The sequence below is a fragment of the Anabas testudineus genome, chromosome 5, assembly GCF_900324465.2.
Source record: "Anabas testudineus chromosome 5, fAnaTes1.2, whole genome shotgun sequence".
Classification (NCBI taxonomy): domain Eukaryota; kingdom Metazoa; phylum Chordata; class Actinopteri; order Anabantiformes; family Anabantidae; genus Anabas; species Anabas testudineus.
Genome location: NC_046614.1, coordinates 7,323,502 through 7,342,419, shown reverse-complemented (window position 1 = coordinate 7,342,419; position 18,918 = coordinate 7,323,502).

Below are 18,918 nucleotides of genomic sequence, written 5' to 3'. Positions count from 1 at the left end.
GGCAGAGCCACGGCTCCCAACAACAAGCTGTGTGGTCAGGTCTAGACCCCTTTCCCTCACGCTTAAATGCCAGCGGGCTGCTCAGCCAACAACCCGCAGAGCTCACAGCTAGGAGCTGACACCCTTGGCCTGCCCACACTCTGGGCCACACGTTCAATCTGTTTTTTCCTTTCCGTCCTCCTCTCTGTTTCACTTCGGTTTCAGGTGCTCCCTTTCATTTTTTTCAACCATGTTCATTTCACTTTGTGCTTGCCCTCTGTTGTTCCCCGTGTGTCTCTTTGTTTTTACTCCCTCTGCCTCTTCCTCTGTGTGCATCTCTGACCTGCTTGCCAACCACATTTACCATATGTAGGTTCAAAAGAGAATTCTCACTGTGTTCCTGACTGCAGGGCCTTCTTCAAAAATCAATGAGACAGTGACAGCAAGGCTCTCCTTGTCTCATTAATGTGACTGACTGGACAGCATAGCAGATAACCAGAGAGAGAAAGAAGAATCCGCAGCCATTTGGAAGGTTTCTTCTTCAGTCTATCAGTCTCACACACACCCTCTCTCGCACTCACACAGAGCCCGGACACTTAAATGACCTTTTTCTTTGACTGAATGCAGATAGGTCAATTTCAATTTTTCAACCTGCACTCACACTGTGAAAAGCAGACATGGCCAAGCACCTACTTACTCGGTTTGACCTCTGTGAATAAATGTATATGATGCACTGAGGCTGAAGGTACAGGTGGTGCATGCAAGAATAAGGGGCACACTAGTTCATGTAAGTTCTGAAAGTAGCTATTCAGTTGGATAACAGTGCTGTGATGCTACTTAAACATAGAGTTTAAGACTTTGTTTCATTGTGTGTTTACACACAGATTTATGTGGCATTAGTTAGGCGGAGAACAATTTTGTTTTCTATCTGACGGAATACCAAATGAGTGAGAGAAATGGGGAATTAATGCACTTAACTGCTGAGTCAACAAGCAAGGAATCTAGCAGCTTAGTCACACAGGCAGCGAGTAGACTGTCTGACAGGGAAATTAAAATTGGCAAGAAAGACACTACCAGGACCTGAGAGTGACAGCGAGTGGACAAAAGTGAGAGAAATGGGCAGAGGAGGAGACGGCCATTGCGACACTATGCTCAGCACATCTTTTGATATGACAGACGGCAAACATAATTAGTCATCATTTTCTGCTCTAAACCTCGGTGTTCACAGTGTCACGGCTATGCATATGTATGAGCCTGATCCATTCCTTTTCATCCCTCCATTTGCTCCCAGATTATGACACAGTAAACATTTTTCACTCCAGAAGAAGAGCAGGGCAGACTTTTTCCCCAAGTGTTGACTGCTACGCCACAGCATCACCCACAATAACTTTCACTTTTCCAACATAAAATCCATAACAGCCCAAGAACATAAGATTGCCAAAGCTTGGCTTGTGTCTGCTCTGAATGTCAGCGCTGGAGAGTGAATCAATACAGCGACAGGAGCTGTCACATGTTAGCTATCTCTCTCTCCCAGATGTCTGTCAACCACACTCAGCTGGAGGCCCTCCATTAATGTGCTGTGGAATAACATAGTCGGTGGGTCTCCATGCTTGCAGACAGATGCATCAAACGGAGCCTGTGAAGTGTTGGATCCATGAGTGTACGGTGTTCCTGCAGGTTTTTGCAGCAGTTCCCTGGATGGAAATAACCAGCTTAGATCAAAGAAAGGAAGACATAATAATATGATATTACATATGATATTACACGGAGTGAGGTAATTGATCTGTTAATCGTGGGTGCACGTGAGTGGAAAAGCCCTTACTTGCCTCTCAAAACGTCTATACAGCAAGATCACGTGCTTTTCTGCACTGCAGGGAGGGGGATTACTACAATGGAAAACTAATGCTGACAAAGTCTCAACTTCAGCAGCGTGAAGAGGTGACATCTGAAATGTTGGCTTCGATAGATGGCCGTGTTTTATTTCAGGCTTTCAGAATCACACACAGCATGGCTTGCTGCACTGGGGAGCGAGGAATTCATAACACAAACAAAACCAAACAGTGCACCTGGTAAACACACACACACACACACACACACACACACACACACACACACACACACACACACACACACACACGCACACACACGGTCACAGACGCAGTGGCAAGGCCGGTAGAGGCTTGGAAAGTGCTTAGATGTGCATATGAGTGAGAGTGAAAGGAGCCAGATTCCTTCACAAGCCTCCCACCACACGCTGTGCCACCTCTGTCACCAAAGGGGGATTGGGTCATGCTTTAAAACTTTTAGCTGCTCCTCTCCTTCCTTTCATTCTTCTTACAAACCTTCAACATATCAGCACCCTCCTTGCCTGTGACCTCGAAGAAGCAGCAGGATGCCTCTCATCTCATTCTCTCTGAAGGCGCTCTCTTCACAGGGACAAGAAGATGTGCAGGGACAGGCAGAGCTGTATTGACCAGCCTCTAAACTCATGGAAACCCAAGTAAACATGATTGTTGCACATAAACCTCCAGGCATGCCATGCCAGATAAGGCATCTTATTTTCGCCACTATCATTGGTGGATGTGGATGCGTGCTCGCCATCTCGGGACGAGCATGAAAAATGCATGCAGGTGGGATGGTAGGAAATGTCAATAGAGAAATCAAAGCAATCACGGTGGTGCTGAAGGGGATATTGGTGTGATAAATCATGTTGTTTCTGACGGAGGTTACAGAGGTAGGAGAAAGAAGAGGGTGGGGCAGGCGCCGTGGGAAGAGGGGTGCGCGCGCCAAGGTGCAGTGTGCTCCAGCATAGGCCTGAGGGAATTGCTTGAAGACGCACTTCATTCAAGGGTATGATTCAGAGTGTGACTCCTGATGCAAAGTCATTTGTGACACAGTGACCTTCGGAGGGCCCCGTTCTGTGTGTGTGTGTGTGGGTGTGTGTGTGCTATTTCTTTGATTTAAACCTCGTGTTGCTGGCTGTCTCACTCTCACTCTCTCTCTCTCTCTCTCTCTCTTTCTCTCGGGAAATGATGACAGATACACCCATGGGCTTGAGATTAGTCCAATAGGACATTATTGCCTACATCAGAAAAGCTGCTGCACTGCATCGCTGATGGATGATAGTTCCTCAAATGGTTTTCCAGGGAAAATGATATCCAAATGCATTTTTTAGTAGCGAAAATGTTTTCTGTTGTTGCCGTTTCTGCACACTGACACATGATGATTAAACATCTTGGTTTTCATCACATAATACAGCTGGAAATAGCATTTGGTTGTTTACCATTCTGCCATTCCCGACTGCCTGCTGAAGTATTACTTAAATAATGCAATGACCGCAAGCAGATGTGAATGTCATCCCAATAGCTAATACCTACAGTTCAAACTCCCAAAGCACCCAGCCCTTCCACCTTAAAGCCTGATGAATAACTAAGGCACTGTAACAGTCTCCATGTGGACGCATGTGGATGCGGCACAGAGAAGAAGGGGAGTTATCTGAAGCTCCATTAACCTTGTTTGTGTAGAGGTACCACCACTATCCTAAGCCTACATTATGTGGGGAACCTCAGGGGACCCTCCACTAATTAACCTTGTAGAGACACCCTTAGTAGAGGGAGGCTGGGGCCAGAATAATAAGGAGGCCTTTGCCAGGCCATTAGTAGGAAGATTAACACATCCAACTTTCAAGTAGCTTTTTGACACAAAACCAATATTTGTCTACAGTGGCTTGGTCCGGGGTGTGACACAGCTGAATTCTAAGTGACATGTGTGTTTCAGCCTCTCACAAAACCCACACAGCCTTTTCCTTAGCAGCACTGGTATAGTAAGGTATGTATGGTGCTTTTGTGAACATCTACAAACAGAATGTGTACTATAAAGGATGATGATTTACATAATGTGTAAAGATATATTTATATTCTGTGTTGAGACAGCACAGCGTCTTTATGCACTTTGCTTCCAGACGTGTGACATGTGTCATATTGTGTATCTCATCACAGGGACATACAGGTTATGACATGAAAAGCAGATGAGGGGGGAGAAAAAAAATGATTGATTACAGTTCAACACAAGACTAAAATAAACCTAGAAATAAACATACTGACTCTCTACTTTCACACCTACGGGCAATTTAGATTAATTAATTCTCCTGACCTGCAGGTCTGGACTGTGGGAGGAAACCAGTGTGAACACAAGAGCATGTTTTCACAAACTGGGAAACAAACAGGGGAATTTCCTTCTGTGAGAAGACAGAGATGAGAGCTTAGGAGCTTATGGCATAGGGCGACACTGAACCTTTATCCCACAAAATAAATGAATACATCTTTCAACAGTCTAATTTGCACACATTCCTACGTGGTGTTATGTAAATTGCATTTTGTAAGTGGAGTCTGTTGGAAACAGTCCATGCCCAGTGTCCTTTTATAATGAATGCCACAAAGTTACTAGTTGCAAATTATCAGGGTAAAAATTATATATGACTCACGACTGCATGCATTTCAGGTGAACTTGCCCACACCGGAAAAGCAGCTTGAATAAATGTTGAAATCTAGAGTCGAGCAAACAAATAAAGAAAACAAAATGTGTCCCTCGAAGATTTGGAAACTGTCAGTATAAACATGCATGTCTAGAAGCAGGTGAAAATTTAAGATCTTTGGCTGTTATGTCTCAGATTGTTTGACATGCTGGGATTTGTGCCGGTGCCTGTGTTGTAAAATGAAAAATACATACACAAAGGTGAATGCGAGTGTATCAGCGGCTCTTTATCGCAACAAGCCATCACATAGCTTGTTCTTTGTATGATCTGATTCAGCCTTTATCTTTTTATTTCTCGTCCCTGCAGAGTGTTTTACTCCGTTATCTGCAGCTGCACGATGTTTGGGAGGTTGCCATATCCGCGTCTTGCATGCCTCCGCTGAACTTCACAGCAGAATAGGGAAGTTGTGCGTCTTTACCCAAAAGAAAAATCCACAAAAATCTGAAAAAAAAAAATCGAAGACAGCACTTAAAAACTTCAAAAGAAAGGGATGCAGGGAATTTGAATATCTTTTATAACTTCGCCCATTGCCACGCCATTTTTTATTCAACCTTAAACCATAGAGAAAGACACAAGGTGACTGGCTGTTAGTCACACCTCAACAGCAGCAATGAGGAGGTGGTCAAGACTGAAAGATGTGAGAATGATCACCTGTTAACCCTTCATTGATTTGGACGTGTTTTATTGTGTTATGCAGCCTTGTGAATTCGGAGAGAATTGCTGCTGAAGTGACTTTGTATATGGTGGAGCCAGGCGACAGCATGGTGCGCGCTCACAGACCTTCTGGGCTTCATGCATAATGCTCTTTGTGTTCCCCGGGTAGGATGGGCGAGTGACAGAGAGGACTGAGCCCCTTCCAGAATCCCAAATGGATTCCTTTTACTTTACTCTCTCTCTCTCTCTCTCTTCTTGCCTAGCGCTCCCCCTCTTTTATGCTATTCGCTGGAAACAGCCAACATCGTTGATCTGGCCTTTTCCGGTGTGTGGCACGAGAACAAAGAGATTGCACTTCTTTAGCATGCTATTGCTGTCTCCTTCTCCCACTCTTTCTCTGTTTATTCTCCACTCTCTCTCCCCAATCTGTCCTCCTACCTTTCTTTTTATCTCTCAGTTTTAATGATTTATTTTTGCAGGAATGCCTGACCTGTGCACCAACGGAGTCTTAAGTGTCACTTCAAACGAGAGATTCATGTCAATTATTTCCGTCTTAGGCAGTGACAATGACAACGTAAGACTGGATACTTCACAATTAGGCTTGACTCTTTTTCTTCTAATGACACTTATTTCTTTTCAGCTCCCACTTGAAAATACATTCTTGATAAGCACCTCACCTTATCAGAACGGGGGTTGCCGTGCATTATGGTGAAATAAAAAATGAAACGAGCCTGACATGTATAGCCACAACTTCTAAATTAATTAGGAAACCCCACTTCCCATCACACGGGTCAAACAACATTCCTAAATTTCATTATGCTGTGTTTCATTACATAACAGCTCATTGCCCATTAGCCCATTGCACCCACATTTACAAATTCATGAATTATGAATCAGTTCCTTTTCATCACAGCTGGAACACTCTCCCTGATGTGCAAATTACACTCTGGAAAACAACTGCAGCCCAAGCAGAGTTAGTCCATGTCAACACATAATGCCAACCTTCAAACCGGTCTGCACAGATCCCAGGCAGACCTCAGGAAATGGAAAAATCTGCAATGTCCACAAAGTTCATTTGCTAAAGAAACACCTCATTTGCTTTTTCTTGACCTCCAACCCCTGTATGTATTTACGGTAGAGAGAAAATTTAGAATAATGCAGTCTACTTGTAACGTTTTGTAGTTTGCTCTTTCACTGACAATAAGTAAGAGCTAATAGATAAGTGTATCCCCTAACATGCCCCAAGAGGTAGCCCTCAGGGCAGAGGACGTATTAACAATGGATGTATACTCACAGCACTGCCCCATCCTCACAATTTCTCAAAGCCTAAGACTCCCTGTAGTGCTTTATAATGCTCTCAGATATCCAGGTCAGCCACTAGCTGCATTCACTCTCTGTACAAGCCCACGAGCAGAGATTAGTGAAACATAAATCAAAGAAGTGAGAAACGGATGGGCCCCTGGCGTAATGCAGGGGCGATTATGAACTCAAATGTGCACTCTTTTCAATAAAAAACATGAAACATGATCTGGCTTCAGGAGAGTTGAAAGACACTTACAAGAACATTAACAAGAGCCGTTCTCCTAGGTTAGGACATGGTTACAAGCCCAGCTCTTCTTCTGACGACTGCAGTGCTGAGTTCAGACTTATAAGAGCCCACTGTGTTGTGCCCTGACAAATGCTGCATCGTTTTATCTCTATGACCCTGTGCAGATGCTGGGAAAGATGAGGAAAGCATTCATAAAGTACTAACATACCGAGCTGCATTTAAGCTGTAAACAGCCTACTCAACTGCTTTCTTGTATTCCAGTCGCACTATCGCTGCTTTCCAACAAATACGGCTAAGATGAATTGCTCCCTACGTGTGAAAAGTACTGACGGATTTCACTGTGGGTAAACACAGCATTAAGAATGAATGAATGAATTTACGTGTCCGATGTTGCCACACAAATGAACAAACACACTGACATAGTGAAAATAAGTGTAGTACAGGAGGAGCACAGTCTTGTTCTTATATAAATCCCCGCCACCGAGACCTAAGCTCGGTCTCAGTCCTCAGTGTTCCAGCCAGGTGCTCAGTGAGAGATCATGACCTCAATGCTGATGTCCTCTCGCTTCACCCTGTCCAGGACAAAAAAAGCTGTGCTGAAAGGTGAGATTGTGTCCGGTCATTATTTTTTTGATGTATTTTTTGCATGGTATGCTTAGTGAATGTGATCACATATTGTTGGTGTTGGATTAGTTACGGTTAGAGTTAGAGGCAAACATGAACAGCTTATGAGCACTAAAAGCTTATGCCCCTGACATCCACACCCACACTTTTCCGCTGACCATGACGTATAAAGGTAAATATACTTTTTGTGCCAACGCTGAACATTTGCGCTGGACTTAAATCTTATGCGGAAAAGCGTGAATGTAATTTGGGCCGAAGGACTGCAGCGACAAAACACAACATATTCCATTTACAGGAACATTTTGAACCCTTGGTGTTCATAAAAGTGAAAATAGATGGGTTACGACTGACTCACACGCAGGCTACCTTAGGTACCCTTTGTACTCCAAAACGTATAATCCTTCTCTACTTCTCCACACAGTGTATAATCCGATCCTCGATTCACATCAACAGATCCTTTGTATTAAATTAACTATGTCACGTTTGCCACCATTCAAAGATTTTCACAGCCAAGCATACAATCTCTATCTTATCCATGATGCAGGATGAGATGGGCGCTGATGTGTGCTCACAGAATCTCATCAGACATGCTGTTCCACCTCGGCTCTGCTTGTCGCTCTCTTTTTAGCATTGCTCTGATTAGGCCTCTAAATTGGATTCCAGTGTGGTTCTGTCATTTTTGTGTTTGTGCACCCTCCCCTGCCCCTCAAACTCACGCTCCACCTCTCACTCTATGCGCCTCAAATTTTCAGCTTTATCTATTCATGCAAACTCAGCTTTCGTTAGACTGAGGGGCTGACATTTCAGCAGACTGTGCTATTGTTAAACTATGCCATGTATTCCGGATAATGTGACAGCAGTACAAATTTTCTGCCATTGTGTGGTATAATGCAGAGAACGTTCTTTTCTTCTTTGTTAGATTTGCAGCTTAGCAGTCAAATCCTGCGGAGCCAGTGAGTCCAATGCAGGTGAATGTACAATATCAAACAATATCACATCACTTCATCTACACTCCTCCTGTGAATATGACATTAGCGAGATAGCTTTAGAGCACACAACAGAGTGTCTGGAAGAATATCAAATTAAAAGCAATGCATGAGTAGTAGCTCCTTTTAAAAATAAAAAAAAGGGGTTTTCTTTTTTTTGACTGTCCAATCTGCCTAAAGTACAATCTATTTGCTGTACAATGGAGAGTGAAGCCTTAGGAAAAACAAAATAAACCGTACTCTGTGAGTGATGTGCTCACTTCCACTGAAGGTAAGAGTAACAATGAGTAACAACCTACAACTAAAATGGTTTATTTTGCTAGTGCTATCATGAAGAATTTTAGAGGCTGTCATGATAGCATCTCACCAGTAAAGAAGATTATCACAACACAAAAATCAGCAGATAACCTCTCCCGTTCGTCAGTACTGCAAGGAAAGCAGCCATTCTGTGTTCTGATTCAAGTGTGTGGGCACAGCAGAAGTGAGGCAGCTGTGCAGAGGTGGTAATCTCAGAAGACTACCAGACCACTACAACATGAAGCCTGCTGGATTAGTTTGAATTATTAATAATTAAATGTCATGTCTCCTACAAATCTAAACAAGGCCCTGCCTAATCTCCATCAGCAACTTGTACAGGATTATCAGTTTACATTATTGATGTATTGGTGTGTGCAACACGTCTTGTTTTATACTTTAAATTCTTGGTTATTCCTTAAATGAGGTACTGGTGGAGTGGTTTGCACTGCTCCCTTACCCTCTAAATCACCAATGAGTGCTGAATAATGGTGAGCCTCCATATGTCACGCTTTTAACCTTTGCAGGGTTCACCATGCTTTCGCTGCACAGTGACAGCTGGGATCTCCTCCAGCATCCACGGCAGCCCTAACGGCATAAACGGATTAGATAACAGATAGGAGAATTCAACATGAACTACAAAACACTATTTCTTACCAGTCACCGGTACACTCTTGGTCATTGTTGTTATTATCTCCCTGTTGTCCTTTCAAAAAAGAAATGAATTAAGGAATGGCAAAATGGCATAATCCCCACGAAGGTAAGTATGACTGAAACGATTCCCTGCCATGTACACGCCCCCACACCGAAACAAAGCCTCCACAAATTGGAATGTCTCAAAACCTTTCATGGTGCTAAATCTAGCACTTAATGCCTTTATTTTTCCTATATGAGCCAGGTCTCCCACATACAGATACTTTATTAAACTTGCATTTTTTTTTCTTTGGGCAGCTGCCAATCCACAGCCCACTGCTCTGCTTGGAGAGGCAGAGTAAAAGAATCTATTGTTTGTCAAGGAGTGAACGCCTGGAGGTAGGTGATGAGTGGGGTCACCGGCTGAACAAGCCAAGCATACTGTCATGTTGCCCTCACCATTTCAGTGCACGTTTCTCCTGCGCCAGCATGGAACATTGGCGCAAAAGTGTTATTATAATAATTATATAGTATATAAATGTATATGCAGCACATAAAGGCTATATAACAGTGTCTATAGGCACGTGCACAAGGCCTTGCACATGCATGCACTGTCTATGATATTGATGATGCGTTGGTTTTTTAGTAGGCAGATTTTCCACGAGGAGGAGTGAAATCAATATGTTTTCTTGGACTGATTTTAAGGATAACTCATTCTTACTTTGGTTTGAGGTTTTCAAACCAAATGTGAGGACAACAGAACATGCACAAAGATGATGCGAAGCAAGGCACATCGTCCTGGGATTTAAGATGCCGGCCTTAATGAATCCTTTTGACTGACTGGACAAGGTTCGTCCATTGATTTAGTGGTGGGGAAAAAAAAGATCTTCAGTGTGAGGATTTTATGCATGATAGCGAGGCTGAGCTTCCTCGTTCTGACGAGCACGTGTGAAGAAAAACAACAACGCCTGGGTGCGCCCCGCTCTCCTCATCCAGCGGTGTGAAGAACAGATGTGTTTATAGTTTATATATATAACGTGTGAAACATGTAAATAAATCTACACCGTCGTGCAGCAGCTTCAGTTGGCAACAGCATGATCAGACGCCACTTGTGTGCCTGTTAACAGGTAAGTCCTCTAATGCTGCAAGAAAAAAAGCTTACTGTTCATTTCAGTTAAACATTTTACCCCACAGCATTGGGTTGTGTTGTGGCTTAAAACACCTACAGTACTTCCAAAGACATCCCAACACGCAACAGATCAAGATAAAGAAACCTGCTTGCATCCATCTGATTCACAGGCCTGTTCGGATTTGTTTTGGCTGATAATACTTTGCCTGAGTTTGTTTCTGGTGCAACATGCTCTTATCGCTGGTGCACTGTGGAAAGCTCCAACCTTTCTCAGCTGAAATGTGAGCTGTTGTTGGCAGCAAGTGGGTGAATCTATCATAGAACTGTCCAGAAGCATTGGAGGAAAAAAAAAAATGCATGACTCATCTATACTCACTATGCTGCACAGGTGATCCCCACAACACTGAAGCCACCAACTCGCTTTTATACACGGGGGTGTGTTAGAAGAGATCTCAGCTTGTTTGAAATGAGTCTGCAATAATTTCACTCAAAAGATGTAAAATGTGTGTAAAGTAATGAGAAATAGGTGATTTTCTTTTTTTCTTGCCTTCGACCGTGAGCAGAAAGTGAAATATGAAGATGAGCAATTGATGCCAAGTTGATGATGCTGATACCGTTTCCAGGTCAGACATCATTTGAAGCATTTCAACACCATTAAACGTTGAATTCTGGAAAGAAGTAGTGCAGCTAGAAATTAAGATTCATGGGAACCCCCACTTCTATTTAATGTTTTTTAAATCATGTTTACTGATTGCCAGTGCAGAGTTCTCCAGGTGTGTAATTGTAATTCTGTGACTCTGCCAGGTCCCGAGGGAGCGAGTGTTCAGCTCGCAACAGAATCTATTTCAAGATTTGATAAAAACCCTCTCAGCTATACCTTTCTAATTAAGAGGCCTCGCCTTTAGCAACTTATATTCAGGCTCCTATTCATTTCCTCACAGTTCTCTGTGTCAGCCCGCTGGTCAGTGGATGTGGAAACTGTGCCTTCGTCCTCTCGGAGCACATTTCCTGCCCGTGACAGCTTTTCTCCAGGGAGTGGCTGGTGGAGTGAGAGCAGAGTCCTGAATACACTCCTCACACAGTGGTAAAGCAGACTATACACCAGGGCTAAAGAGACCAGTGCCTCACCTTTACTTGACCTTGTACGGACTAAGTTGCTCTCAGCAGGCAGCAGCAAAAAGAAATACTCACTGAGAGCTACAACGCGGCGGTCATGGCAGCCCCCTCAGCAGCAAACAGTCAAACGCTGGACAGCTCTCACACAGACAATGACACACTCGCACCCCTGGGGTGGCTGAATGATATTACAGTACATATCAGGTTCACATCCAAGTGACAGTTTGTTAAAAATAACTAAATGACGATGATACAGTGGTTGTGTGAGCACTGAGCTGCGAACTGAACGTCATCAAAGTACAGCAATTAAACACCACCGCACAGTCCCATCGTGAACGTGTAGCTAGAAAAATGATTTGTTAATTTACTAAAATATATTTTATTCAACAATAGAAATACACTTCTGTTGAAGAGCTCCTGTGTGCTGTGCGAATGCCCTTTTTTTGACTTTCAAAAGAATGGGCTTCAGGCAGAGGTAATTCATGCCAGAGAGAGAAAGTATTTGGTGACTCACAGTCTGCTTTGCGCCCATGTCACACCCACCCAGTTAGTTTTTTTTTTTGTTTAGGTTTTTTTACTAGAGCACAAATCACTCATGAAATATTCTATATTCCATCATTGCATCATGACTGGCACATTACTGTATGCATGAGCTGCAAATTACAACTGACTGAGCAAAAATGATCAGCGCTGGGTTTTCATTCATTCCGACTTGGTCCGCTTTCCGCCCATTCAGAAACATCATAACCCCCTTTATCAACACGCTCTAGGCAAAAGACTAGATTGAAAGGTAGCTGCTGTAGTTTGTTGTGCACATATTCACATTCAAATCCCCACCTGCTGATGGAAAACTGCACGGAGAACATGCAGACTTCACAAGGCTCCATGCTGTAAGGTTACTGTGCTGCCCCACACTGCCTCAGTACAAGTTTCAGCTTTCATCAAACCAAGCACACACTGTGCATTAATGTCAAATAAATTGTTGGTTACATCAATGGTCAGGCTTAGATACAGTAACACAGTCATTAACTCATTAGCTTTTTCGTGATGAATAAATGGACGTACACGTGGATAGAAGCATGAATTCCTTCCCTTTGAATGAGATTCTGTCATGCTCTGCCCTTTTTGTAAAAAACCTCCTCTACTTGTGCCTGAGGTGTAGAACACAGAATTTCAGTGTTCAGCGGAAAAAAAAAAAAAAAAGAGCTGGAACATTACACAAGGTTGTGCAGAAGAGTCAGGATGCTCCAGGTGCTTGATAATGTTCTGATCCCAGTGTAAATCCATCAGTGCCATTTTGCTAATGAACTCATCTATGATTTAGGCTGTCAGTGGAGCTGGTTTCCCACCGACACTTCTTGCTAAGTGCTGACATCGCCTCTCTGCAGTCGTCAGACCTTTTGTGTTATTGTGAGTAAACTAATTTGTGTTATTCTTCTTAAATCCTAAGTCCAAGATAGCTGAAGCTGGCCATACACTAAATGTAGGTTATATAGTGCTTTTTCACAGTTTCATATTGTTATTACAATTGACAGCGTCACCATTCGCGCAGAAAACAACATTCTGTACATAAGTAATAATTGTGAGCTCATATTATCACAAGGTGTAATAGGAAAAGATACCTCAACGATTAATGAGGCGTAATGATGCAGACGCATGTTTCCTGCTGAGCGATGTCCATCAAGCACTATTGTGTTAGGTGGAATAAACCACACTGACTGACTAGAGAACTGGTTAATATGAGGACAAGAGTATGGTTTGGGGTTAGGGGGTTAGTGCTGTAAGCCAAACATGAACGTATATGTATTTCTGAATCATAAGTACAAGCTCAGAGCCATTATTAATAGTTCCAGTTTGCAAATCTTCCAAGGCAGAGAGAGAGAGAGAGAGAGAGTGGTGGATTTCCACGCGTTGTCCGAGCTCTGATTTTATGAGGCATTTCCCATCGATTGTTTAGTTTTCACCTACAGCAACACTGTGATGAAAGTTAATGATGTGTGCCTGGCCTTCCCACAACACTATTAATTATTTTTAGACTGTGGGTGGCGAGGTCATGGTGGGAAATGACGCTGCCCCAGTTTGTTTGAGTGATTTGCCTAATGGACACAGGCAATCTTTAGTTGTGGATGTGAATAGTGTTAATAAAAATATATATAGATATATATGTGTGCATGTATAGAGATTGAATAATGAGTGTGTGATGAGAGGAAACCTATACCTATACATTTGAAGATAATGGCTGCTGCTGTCTCTGGAGAGATCGGCCTAGGAGGGCTGGAAAGGGGCCCGAGTGAGTGTTTGATGGCATGTATTTTACATGTTGCTGATTCAGATAGCTGTTCCCACCTTTGCTGCAGCTTGCTGCTCCGTCACACCCAACCCTCGTTGCACCTCCACCTGCTTCGCACGCTCACTGCCAGACACAGTCAGACACCAGCTCCGTGTTGCTCGTCAGAGAGCCTCGGGGATAAACGGTCTTGAGTGTTGACAATGCCTGTAATTTTATGACGAAGGTGAGGAGCTGTGTCTCTTTATTCAGCTAACCCGATTACAGGCCTTCTCTTTGCCTGTGTGAGCACACACTGTAATCTAAAAGCAACACCTGGGCCACTAAGCGATACAAAATGGACGGCATGCCAAACTACTGGCACACCCCCAAAATGAATTAAGGTGGGCTATTCAGGTCTGTCCTGACCTTGGGGAGATGTGCATACTGGTTTCTCCTCTTGGAGAGACAAGCTGAATACGGTCTTTTATTACAGAGTCACTGTGAAATCTGTAATGTATGTTAATCCATCTGGGATTGGGAAGAGGAGAACCGGGTTTTTGAAGGGACAAAATGATGGTGTTAAGAGAGAAGGGGAGAGGAAAGACGAAAGGGAGAGACGGCACAGAGGGAAAGGAAATTGGTTCAAACGGGACAGTGAAGGAGACCATTCAGAGGAGAAAGAGACATTGAGAAAATGATAGAAAGGTGACGGGAACATGCAGAAACAGGCAGCCAGACACAGCCAACAGGGGGAACAGATAGAGAGAGCCAGGAGAGACAGATGGAAAGACAAGGGCACATTCACACAGCAGCTGAGAAGCCTCCTCTGGTTTTTGTCACACGTCATGTGTGACACAGTGTGATGCAAAGAGCATCTTGACATTTTTCTGGTCTAAACCCACGAGCAATAGCAAAATCACGTCCTGATCCATGTAATGGACATGTAGCTTGACAGTGCTGCCATGACGAGAAGTAAAATATGCAATTCACCTGAGGCAGCTGACATTATGTTGTTATCCATGCCCAGTTAGCTGCTCGCCTCTTTAAAGCACAAATATGTACATTTTGAAAGAATAAATAGCTCGTAGTGAAAGCTTGAGTGCCCCCGCGCTCAGTTGAATACATGAAGAATTGCATTGCCACAGGCCCAGTCAATCAGTGTATCCGAACAGAGGAGAAAAAAGAACTTTGACACGTACATTTGACACTGCTGCCGACCAATAGCAGGCTGTCTAGCTCGTGCTGACCTCTGTGGGGCCAGAGAGTCCAAAATGGAGGAAGCATATTGACTGTGTGGCACCATCCACTTTCATTTAACTTCATTTAACCTCTTCTGCTGGAATATAAAATGATCCACAAGAAGGGAAATGCTTTGCAGACCGTTGTGAAGCCAGTCTTGCTGTATGCTCTGTGGCTTACAGAGCACAGTCTTCGTGAACTGTCGCAGCTTCGAACGGTTTAAACGTGAACAGAGGAAGTAAAAGTCACATAGTTGGACTGTTAGGTATTCCGAGGACACGTACAGCAGCTCATCAGCAACATACTGTATGTGTTTTGACACTGTGGTTGCGCTGGCTGCTCACATGCGGTTGTTTCTAATCCGGAAACAACCGCATGTGAGCAGCCTGTGGTGTGATCACAGACACAAAGAGCTGATGGGAACACAGCTTAGGCTCCAGTCGTATCACTCAGCTCACACCAGCCCTTCCTGTCTCCACCTATTGAGTGGATGAGTGAGAGGCGTCTGGGCTACACCAGCAGCTGCAGGATCAGGTGGCTTTTCTTCCCGGGGCCCAGGCCAAATGATCCTGTCCTGCCGTCCCTCCTCCTTTTTCTCTTCCACAACTGATCAGCATGCACGCTGTCCGCCTGCCAGGAAAGGTTCGGGACAGGATACACTGTAATCTACGACTGCTCTGATGACTTTGAGGAGGCCAGTTGTTACCTATCATCCCTTCTCTCACCTCAGCCTCTTCCCACAGTTGTAATCCTGGAGCTGTCAGTGGTTGGAAAGTTATGCTCTGACCAGGGAGAGGGCATTTTGTCATATGATGAAAAGTAGGGAAAAGAATGTGGGCAGCGGAGGCCTATAAACTTGTTTTATTACAGTGCAGAGAGCCGCTTCTGTGGAGCACATGCTTTTAATTAATCATACCCCCACCTGACCCTGTACTACTTTGTGCTGCACGCCCAACAGCCAGCGAGCCTCAAGCAGCGAAGTATCTTGGCACTGCACGGCCTCAGAGCATCCATCCCTGAACTGAACAAATGAAGCACAATTTATGACAGAAATAATTTCCTATTATTCTCAGTACAATCATCCCTTTAATAATAAGTTATCAGGATGTTAGAAGCAGTACCACGCTGGGAAGCTGGCTCTGAAATCTGAAAGATAAATCCTGTGAAATTGGAATTTTTGACCTAGATGTTGTATCGGATTCATCTAATAGAAGTCAACACAGTTTTCTTATTGTAATACTTGTTAAAGTCGCTGGATGTTATCATTTTTAATACGAACAGCGAGCTATTAGGATAAACTAATACTTCCACAATGCATCTCACACTGACGTGCCGCTTGTCAGAGAGGATGTGAAAAATACATGGGGTGCAGGTAGGAAAAGTGCAGGCTAACGTGAAAGATTGATGAAGCACTTAAAACGAAGATTAAAAAAGTAAAGAGGAAGAGCAAACAAAAAAAAAGAATCCCTTTATAACTCATCATAAAGGACAGAGGGGCTTCACTTTCACACGTCCTGAAATATAGATTAGTGGATTTGTGACCTGGAATGAGCGGCATGCTGTACCAAGTGTGTCGCTCGCAGCTGTGATGGTCCTGCTAGCGGGTTATGTATTATGAATGCTACAGCACAAAGAAGTGGGAACAGTTCCCTGCCCTCCATTGTTGTATTAATGTGTTAACACTTGAGCTCAGACGTTTGGGGCCTCGACATGTTTTTGCGTGAGACGGCTTCGGAGAGGATGGAAACAACAGCAAGGAAGAAATGTGACAAATGAAGTCCGACAGACAGCTCGAGATATTTCAAAAAGCGTCAGGAAACAATAGTGACACACACAGTTTTCAAGCAATTAGAAAAGTCTGCCATTGATCGAGCACCTATGCTGACATAAAGCTTTGACGGTGTTCAGACAGTTTGGTGCCTGGTGTGTGAAATCTGTGACATCAATCCTGATACTGGAGTCTCTATCTCTCTCTATCACACACACACGCACACACACATGCACATACACCCTGACAAATGTGGCTAGGCATGAAGCTTAGCAAAAGTTCAGTCAGGAAGACTAACTTCATGTTACTCGGTTTATTTACAGGCTCTCTCCATGTGGCCTGCATTCAAACTTGTTCCTGATCACCATGACTTTGTTGTTGTATTTATCTGCACCATCCTATACGTTGTTACGGTTACTGTCCTTCTTTTCGAAGCATTTAACATCAATCGCACTCGTACGATTATTATGCTGACCTCGTCAGTTCCAGAGAAATAATACTCTCTGTTACCTGTGACAGCTGCTATGGTTCCTTTCAGTACCACAGAAAACACAACGTTCGCAACGTGTTTTCAAAATTCAGGTATTGACTTGGTGCCTAAGTACTGGTTCATGTGACGTCACTGCTTTCACCCAGAGGTCTGACAGTATGTGAACCTTTTGAAATGTCATGGCTTTTGTTTAATTTGCAACAAAATGTGACCTGATCTTCATCTGAGACAACTACAAATCTAATGTGCCTAAAATAATAACGCAAGAAATTCTGATCTTTCAAGTCTTTTTTAAGAACAATCATAGAAACCCCTTAGTGCTAGTGGAATAAATATGTGAACCCTTGGAATTAATAACTGACTTTAATAAAGACATGAAACATCAGATGTTTTTGTGTTCTTATTTTAGAAGGAGAATTTAGAATGAGTCTAACATCCAGTACAAAAATAAAGAGAAGATCAATAGTGTAATATATATAAAAAATATACAATTAAAGAGGTGAGACACAGCAAATAACAAAGTTTGTGGAAAGCAACAACAGCACTGAATTGACAGGTGTCTTTATTATTATTATTTAATTATTATTATTAAGAATCAGAACATCTGTGTAATGTTACAGCACCAAGTTACAACGAAATAAAAAGCCATCCGGTCAGCGCATCGTCAGCAGATCAGTCTGAGTTTATTCAAGTTACCGAAAGTTCTCTGACAAAAGCAAGAGATCAGAAAGATCCCAACAAACAACTACTAACAAAACCAACAACACACAGAGAGGAACTGCTGTAAGTGGCTGTCAACCAACAGTTGCCATTATAGTATATACTAAGTACATAGTATATTATAAACTTTATATATATAGTACTATAATGAGGATATGCAGTATCTTGTTCTGTGTTGTGTATATATATATAAACAGTTGTTTCATCTCGAGCATCCAACACACACCTAATTTAAGCCCAAGGTGCATCACACTGTGTGTATGTAAATTCCCTTGAGAGTGGAATCGTGTTTTTAATTCCACCACAAGGTCGAGGCAAGAAGAAAAATAATTCTCCAGCAACCAAAGCTGAAAAGCACATCGTGCATTTTTAATGATCTCATGGTAAGATCAGACATCAGGGACGTCTAAATGTCTTGGGGATATTTAGTTCATCTGAAAGCCACAAATGAAATGAACAAATGTTTTGGATTATGGAGTAAACAGCAGTGGTGGCAACATCACTGTATAGCTGCGACTCTGGAGGGAGATTTGGCTGGCTGTGACCTTTAGATGGTTTTTATATCACCCAACAGGGGTTGGGCTCATGTGGGGCTATTTCCAAAGGCTGGGTTTTACAAGACAAAGAATTTCAAAGCATACAAGTACACACCACATACATACATCCTTTTAATCTTGTTCTTTAGGTGCTACACACACACCCATCATACACTCCAAGTCTTGAGGGAATTGCCAGGACATTCATTCTGTTTTCAGCAGAAATATTATTCGTGCTAGTGAGTGGTATCCAGAGAATCTAAAACATTAGGAAATGGGTTCTACCCACTGTCCTGTAGTCCCAGAGCTTGATGGCCGTGCGCACAGGAAGATGGCCATGAATAATAAGCAATTCTGAATTGAACTGTACAACCATTTCCTCTCACTCATGTTGTTTT